This window comes from Bubalus bubalis, chromosome 3, assembly GCF_019923935.1.
Source record: "Bubalus bubalis isolate 160015118507 breed Murrah chromosome 3, NDDB_SH_1, whole genome shotgun sequence".
Lineage (NCBI taxonomy): Eukaryota > Metazoa > Chordata > Mammalia > Artiodactyla > Bovidae > Bubalus > Bubalus bubalis.
In genome coordinates this window covers 39464862-39473323 of record NC_059159.1, presented here as the reverse complement: position 1 = coordinate 39473323, position 8462 = coordinate 39464862, and positions in this window count along the sequence as shown.

The following is an 8462-nucleotide window of genomic DNA, read 5'->3' as shown; positions in this document are numbered from 1 at the left end:
GGGAAGGCGGGGGGCGGGAGAGATAAGGGGGGAGGGGAGGGACCTGGGACTGGCGGGGAGGGGCCGTGGGCGGGGCGGGGGGAGGGGAGGCAGGCTGAGCGCGGCCGGGGGAGGGGGAATCCTGGGAGTCCCGGGAGCCCCGGGAGCCAGGCCTGAGGACCCCGGCGGGCTGCCGAACTCTCGGAGCCGCCTTTGACTGAAGCTGGGAGGGAAACCCGGGGAACCCGCCGCCACTTAGAGAGCAAGGGCGCGGCGGGCGTATCAGCACCGTGGACAGCGCCCAGGCCGGCAGGCCGCGATCCGCTCCGCCCCTCTGCCCACCCGCTGGCGTAGAAACCTGAGCCAGTTCCCCACCCCACCCTACCCCCCGCGCCCAGTCCAGGGCAGGGTTGGGACTGGGGGGTGCGAACTGACCAAGCGTCAGAACATCTACCCTGTGTCTCAGATCTCTTACTAGCTGTGTGACCTTGGGTGAGTCACATCACTTCTCAGGGCCTCAGTTGATGAGACATCCTCTTTCCCGCTATTTGCGGGTCCCAAGAGCCAAGAGAGAGGATCCTTTTGAAACCCTAGAGTCCAGAAGATTGGAGTTCATCCGTTCTCACTATGCTTGGGAGGCTTCTGGACTGCTTGGCTTCTATTTCTGGGTCTACCAATACCTTCCTCCTTCCAGGGCCCCAGTCTCCTCATCTGTAATATGGGATGATGATGGTCTATGCAGCTGATAAGATCTTTGGGTTGTCCTGAGGATTAAATAAGTTAATACATGTTAAGTGCCTGAAACAGCGCTGAGTGCTCATTATGCATTCGTGCTCATGATGGCAAGGGGCCAGGTGGCACTGAGTGAGCGGCAGGTGGTTCAGAACTGTCTCTGGGTAAGTCATTTCCATCCCAGCCTTAAGGGACTGGAGGAAGGGACTGAGGGGCTTCAGACTAAAGGGCTGATCTGACTTTTTCCACTCTGTTGCCAGCCAAGAACATTCCTCCCTGCCCTACTGGGCCAAATGTCCAGAGCAATCTTCTGCCTTTGTCTCTGGAATTGCGGGACCTTTGCATGAGGGCCTTGAGGCAGGCTCCAACAAATCATTGGCCTCAAGATCATCCTGTGTTTTCTCTGTGGATCTCTTTGCTCCGTCTCCTTCCTGGTCAACTTTTTTTTTTTTTTTTTTTTTCACATTGAAACTTTACTTTTTAAAAAATTATTTTCTAAACTTTTTATTTTGTATTGGGGTAAAGCCAACTAATGCTGTGATAGCGTCAAGTGAATAGCAAAAGGACTCAGCCATACATATGTATCTATTCATCCTCCCTCAAAGTCCCCCCTCCCTAGTCAACTTTTAAACCTTAACTGGACTTGAGTGTCAGTGGATGAAAGTTTTAGCTGCTCTTGGCCCCCCAAATTGAAGAAATCACCCTCTTAGTTGGCTTGACAGGCAGTGGTGTTCAAAGAAAGGAAGAAAGAAAGAAAGAAAGTGAAGTAGCTCAGTCGTGTCTAACTCTTTGCGACCCCATGGACTGTAGCCTACCAGGCTCCTCCGTCGATGGGATTTTCCAGGCAAGGATACTGGAGTGGGTTGCCATTTCCTTCTCCAGGAGATCTTCCTGAACCAGGGATTGAACCCAGGTCTCCCGCATTGTAGGCAGACGCTTTACCGTCTGAGTGTTCAAAGGCATCTCAAATCCCACTGTGGGAACTCTAGCCTCTGGCTGAGCTGTGGGTAGCCCCTCTTCAACCCTTCTCCTCTGAGGAAACCCTTAGGAGAGGAGCAGAAAGGCCAGCCCAGTCCTGCTTCTTCGTCTCTTGATGTCCCTCCTAGGGCAGCATTCCTGTGCCATGTATTGTGTGTGTGTGTGTATGTATGTGTGTGTGTGTGTGTGTGTGTGTGTGTGTGTGTGTATGTGTGTCTCCAGCAGGGCTATGGGTCTGCTAACCCATTGATTTGTCAGTTCTGATGAACTAATTGAGATATTGCTAAGAAGGATGAAAGGTGTGTTTTGTATCCCGAAAACTTGGGCTCTGATCTGAGCTCTGTTGCTTATTAGTTGGGTAATTCTGGGCAAGTCTTAACCTCTCTAAGCTCTAGTTCCTCTTTCAAATATTAAAAAAGGAAAAGCAACATCTACTTTGCCAACAGGATCATGGCGGGTGTTATGAGGTGAGAGTGAAAGGGTTTTGTAATGTTAATGTGTGTGCAGATGGAATTGTTATAACTGGACACCAAATGGTTTTCTCCTTGATCAGTATCAAGATGGACCCTGGGACTCTGGCAGCTGGAGGAAACAGCTCCAGATGCCTGTTTGAGGGGTGGCCCTGCCTGGTCGTGGGTTGGGGGCCTCCCATAGTAAGTGCTTTGCCATAGTAAGTGCTTCTGGCAGAGTCCTGCCCTGGGCCAAGCTCCCAGCTGGGCCTCTAGGGCTGTCCATAGGACACTTGCAACATCTTTGGCTGGAAAAAGATCCACGTGTGAGACAACAAAAGATGTGCACGAAAGCATCCAAGGAATAACTGAAGATGATGAACCAGCAGAGTTAGGGCTTGGACTTGCCAGCAAGGAGACTTAGGGGTTCCTCTTGGGAGGAGGTTAGCAATCAGTCAGTCAGCACATAGAGTAAAGTAATATTGAGCAAAGCGAACTGCATGGCCCTATATCTGATGTAATGGGGACACTTAGAGATATATGATGACATATGGAGATGATGATGTTGCAAACGATAATGTTGATAATAACAATATTTACTAAGCATGTTCTATATGTTAAGTCATCTATTAAATACTTAAAAAAAATCTTATTTCAATTTTCAAAATTAAACTTGTAACCAAGTCAAAGAAAACTAAAGTGTATAAAAACTGAATCTCTGGCCTCAAAAGTTTTGAGTTGAGCACTTTACCCACATAATCTCTCTCAGAGAAGACTTCCCTGGTAGTACAGTGGATAAGAATACACCTGCCAACGCAGGGGACATGGGTTTGATCCCTGGTCCAGGAAGATTCCATATGCGAAGGTGTAACTAAGCCTGAGTGCCACAACTACTCAGCCCAAGCTCTGGAGCCTGAGAGATGCAACTACTGAAACCCACCTGGCTAGATCCTGTGCTCTGCAACAAGAGAAGCCGCTGCAATGAGAAGCCTGTGCACCGCAATGGAGAGTAGCTTCTGCTTGCTGCAACTAGAGGAAGCCTGCACCCAGCAATGAAGACCCAGTGCAACCAAAAATAAAAAAAAAATGTAAAAAATTAAGAAATAAGAAACTTCAGGGAAATCCTATAGGAAAGGTTTATTCCCATTTGTAGATGGAGAAAATAAAGCTCAAGAGAGGTTATATTTGACACCATCCAGCTTGTAAGCAGCACAGTCAGGATTCAAACTCCAGCCTGATGAAGATCATAGGTGGGCTTCATCAAGCCCCTCAGTGAGGAGGTACTCCAGCTGTAGCAGAAGGCACCCACAGTTGCCATGGGCTTTAGTGGAAGGTAAAAGCCTTGATCACCAGTGGGGAGAGTGAGGTCTATATGGCAAAGAAGGCTTAGAGGTTCCCTGTATCTCTTCATGACAGTGTGGAATAGTGACTTTCTGAGTTCTGTTTGGGTAACAGCGCTATTGGTTGGTGTCCTGGAAAGTAACAGACAACACATTTAATCCTTTTTTTTTTTTTTTTTTTTTTTTGCTGTGCCAGGCAACATGCAGGATCTTAGTTCCCTGACCAGGGACTGAGACTGTGCCCCCTGCATTGGGAGCTTAGAGTCTTAACAACTGGACTGCTAGGGAAGTCCCAGAAAGCACATTTAAAATGAAGCATTTGAAGAGAGTTAAGAGACTGTCTACAAGGCTATGGACAGAGTTTAGGAAAGAAGGATACAAAGAGCTATTACCATTCTTAGGCTTAGAGGGACAAGAGAAGGCAGTGATGAGATTTCAGAAAGGATGTGTTTGGGGAAAGGGCTACCTGGCAAGAGCTGTGGCTTCCCTTAAAAGAAAGTATCTGGGGACTTCCCTGGTGGTCCAGTGGTTAAACATCTGCCTTGCAATACAGGGGACAAGGCTTCGATCCCTAGTTGGGGGACTAAGATCCCACATACCTGAAAGCAACTGAGCCAGTGTGTTGCAACTATTGAAGCTGCTCTGGAGCCTGCATGCCACAACTAGAGAGTCTGTGTACAGTAATGAAAAAGGGCTTGCATGATGTGACAAAGATCCCACATGCCAGAGCTAAGACCGAAAGTGTTGGTGTTAGGGAAAGGTAGTTGCTCAGTTGTGTCTGACTCTTTGCGACCCCGTGGACTGTAGCCCGCCAGGCTCCTCTGTCCATGGAATTCTCCAGGCAAGAATACTGGAGTGAGTTGCCATTCCTTTTTCCAGGGAATACCCAGGGATCAAACCCGGCTCTCCTGCATTGCAGGCAGATTCTTTAACATCTAAGCCATCAGGAAAGCCCAAATAAATATTTTTTTTAAAAAAGGAAATGTGTGACTCACAGGGACCTGGGAGGGAGCTGAGGAATCAACATGCAACCTCACTGTCCTCTTGAGTCCAGTCTCTTTCTGGTGCCTTCTCCAGCCAATCCCAATCAGAAGCCCGCAGTTAAGGTAGTCCATGGACACTGCTTGTACAGGTAGACTTCCTAGGACACAAGCAGAGTAGACTAAGGTGTGGAAAGTTTCTGGAGGGAGGAGCTATCTGGTACAATGTTGTTCAACTTGGGTCCCAGTTGCTGTTCTCTGCCAGGCTGCTGCCCGCTGAGTACTCCAGTGATGATGGGCACCAAGGTGCTCCAAACAGGGGCTCAGGTGGCAATGTTACAGGGATACCCTCTGTTCTTCAAAGACTCTGGCCATCTGTCCTGACTCCCAAAGACTACCTAATCTGGGGCCCTTGGGATGTGGTGGCTAGAAGGATTGGGAGCTCTGAGACTGGAGACCCAACCAGAGGTTACTGTGGGTAAGCGTCTTAGTCAGCTTACCTAACAAATGAAAGATCAAACTGGGGCAAGGCTGCAGTCTCCTCAGATGGCTGATTTGGATCAATTGTTGTCGTTGTTTAGTCGCTAAGGCGTCTCTGACTCCTTTGCGACCTCATGGACTGCTGTGCAGGCTCCTCTGTTCATTTGGAGAAAATGGTCCCTAACATGTCAGCAGGCTTTTGGAGTTTCAGACCGTTCCTAAACCATGAGAATGGCAACAAGAATGAGTTCTGAGTGTGTGTGTGTTTGTGCGTGTGTGTGTGCACTAGGATGCAATTCAGGTTCAGACTTACCACCTCTGCCTCAACCTTGCCCACATCCTATCCCTCTAGGGCACAGAGCTCAGACACTCAGCTGGCGGGCTTCATTGAAGGGATCTGAGAGGTACCACTGCCTGTGCCTGAAATTTTTCCATTCCAGATCGCTCTCCATGATCTTGGGCAATGAGCTCCCCAATTCTTTGGTGATCTGGTATAATTGTGGCCCCTCTTTTCCTTCATTTCCCCCTAATTTTGTATTAGTTTTACAACATGTAATGCTCCACATTTTGCCTAAACATACCACTTCCTTCAGCCAGGTTTTAAAAACATATTTATTCATTTATTTGTGTGCACTGGTTCTTACTTGTGGCATGTGGCATCTAATTTCCTGCCCAGAGATGAAACCCAGGCCCCCTGCATTGGAAGTGTGGAGTCTTAGCCACTGGACCACCAGGGAAGTCCTGGCAGTTCTTTTAAATATTGTGTTTTATTACAGAAGCATTTACATGTTTTCATTCACTCATCAATGCCTGTGTATTAAAATTAAAAATTTTTTCCTCTTTATTCATTGTAGAAAACTTTGGAATTCTCCATAAGCAAAGACATAAAAATAAAATTGTCCACTTTTACCTTCCAGGCCTAACAAATTGTAACATTTGGCATTAAAGAAGCTCTAACTATATAAAATCTTATTTATATATGATTTTATCATCTCAATTTGTCATCTGCTTTTTGGCTTAGCAATATAGCATGAACATTTTTCTCCCGCTCAGTGTTGTTCATTGTATTGATAAAGTACAGTGTACTGTGTCTATCCATGTTTTTATTGTCTGATAATTAGATTGTTTCTATTTTTTAATGTTATAAGCAGTAATGTTGTGAGTATCTTGGTAGCTTAATCATATGAAAAGTGACTTATTGTATTTTTTCTTGTTGCACAAAATGTTTACTTAGAAAAATTAGGATATATGGGTAAGAAAAACAGTAAGATAAAAACCACTGTAACTTCACACACCCAGAGATAAAGTCACTTTTTAAATGTGTAGTTCTTCCAGATTTTCTACAAGTATATTAATATACTCATTCTACTTGGTAACAATTTTTTTCATTTCAAAATATATCTTGATTTTTTTTTCATGCCAGTAAGTCTTTCTTAGTAGCTGTATAATGTTCCATCACATGGGCATGCTTCTTCACTTATTTAATCTCCTATTGGACTTTTGTGTTGTCTTCAGTTTTTTCCCCCCACATTTATTTTTTTTAAATTTTTATTGGCGTGTAGTTGATTTACAATGTTGTGCTAGTTTCAGGTGTATGCAAATTGATCCATTATTCATATACATATATCTACTCTTTTCTAGATTCTTTCCCCATATAGGTCATTACAGAGTATTGAGTAGAGTTCCTTATGCTGGACAGTTAGTTCAGTTCAGATCAGTCGCTCAGTCGTGTCCAACTCTTTGCGACCCCATGAATCGCAGCACACCAGGCCTCCCTGTCCATCACCAACTCCCGGAGTTCACTCAGACTCACGTCCATCGAGTCAGTGATGCCATCCAGCCATCTCATCCTCTGTCGTCCCCTTCTCTTCTTGCCCCCAGTCCCTCCCAGCATCAGGGTCTTTTCCAATGAGTCAACTCTTTGCATGAGGTGGCCAAAGTACTGGAATTTCAGCTTTAGCATCATTCCTTCCAAAGAACACCCAGGGCTGATCTTTAGAATTGACTGGTTAGATCTCCTTGCAGTCCAAGGGACTCTCAAGAGTCTTCTCCAACACCACAGTTCAAAAGCATCAGTTCTTCAGTGCTCAGCTTTCTTCACAGTGCAACTCTCACATCCATACATGACCACTGGAAAAACCATAGCCTTGACTAGACAGATCTTTATTGGCAAAATAATGTCTCTGCTTTTTAATATGCTATCTAGGTTGGTCATAACTTTCCTTCCAAGGAGTAAGCGTCTTTTAATTTCATGGGTGCAATCACCATCTGCAGTGACACACAGTTTCCACTGTTTCCCCATCTATTTCCCATGAAGTGATGGGACCAGATGCCATGATCTTTGTTTTCTGAATGTTGAGCTTTAAGCCAACTTTTTCACTCTCCTCTTCCACTTTCATCAAGAGGCTTTTTAGTTCCTCTTCACTTTCTGCCATTAAGGGTGGTGTCATCTGCATATCTGAGGTTATTGATATTTCTTCCGGCAATCTTGATTCCAGCTTGTGCTTCTTCTAGCCCAGCATTTCTCATGATGTACTCTGCATAGAAGTTGAATAAGCAGGGTGACAATATACAGCCTTGATGTACTCCTTTCCCTATTTGGAACCAGTCTATTGTTCCATGTCCAGTTCTAACTGTTGCCTCCTGACCTGCATATAGGTTTCTCAAGAGGCAGGTCAGGTGGTCTGGTATTCCCATCTCTTGAAGAATTTTTCACAGTTTATTGTGATCCACACAGTCAACAGTAGGTCCTTATTAGGTAATCTATTTTATTTTTTTGATTTTATTTTTTATTTACCTTTTAAAATTTTGGCCACACCTTGCAGCATGTGGGATCTTAGTTTCCTGACCAGGGATTGAACCCATGCATTGGAAAGCAGAGACTTAACCACTGGACCACCAGGGAAGTCCCTTCTTTACATTTCTAATTATCTCCTTAGGATCAATTTCAAAAAGAGAAAATTACTAAGTCAAGGGATATACACATTTGTTGACTTTTGATCATACTGTCAAATTGCCATGAACAATAGTTGGACCAATTTGTATATCAATCTCAGTCATAACTGGGAGAGTCCACCTCCCTTCTCCACACAAGCCCTGCAAGGATAATTAACAACAATTCAGCAACAACCAACGGTTCCAAATTTGACAAGTAAAAAAAGTACTGTCACACTTAAATTTTCAAGTACTTAATTTCCAGTAATATTAAGTTTTTAAAATGTGTCTACTATCTATTTATATTTCTTTTGTGAATTGTTTGTTCATGTCCTTTGCCCCTTTCTCTATTAGAACATTTAACATTTCTTATTTCTTTATACTAAAAGCTTTCAACATTAAAATTTTTTACTGTATAGTAAAACATATACAACATACAATTTGCTACTGTAACTATTTAAAACAAATAATTTTATTTGTTTATTTATGGCCATGCTGGGTCTTTGTTGTTCGTGGACTTTTCTCTAGTTGCTGTGCACAGGCTTCTCACTGTAGTGGCTTCTCTTGTTGCAGAGCTGGGCTCTAGGATA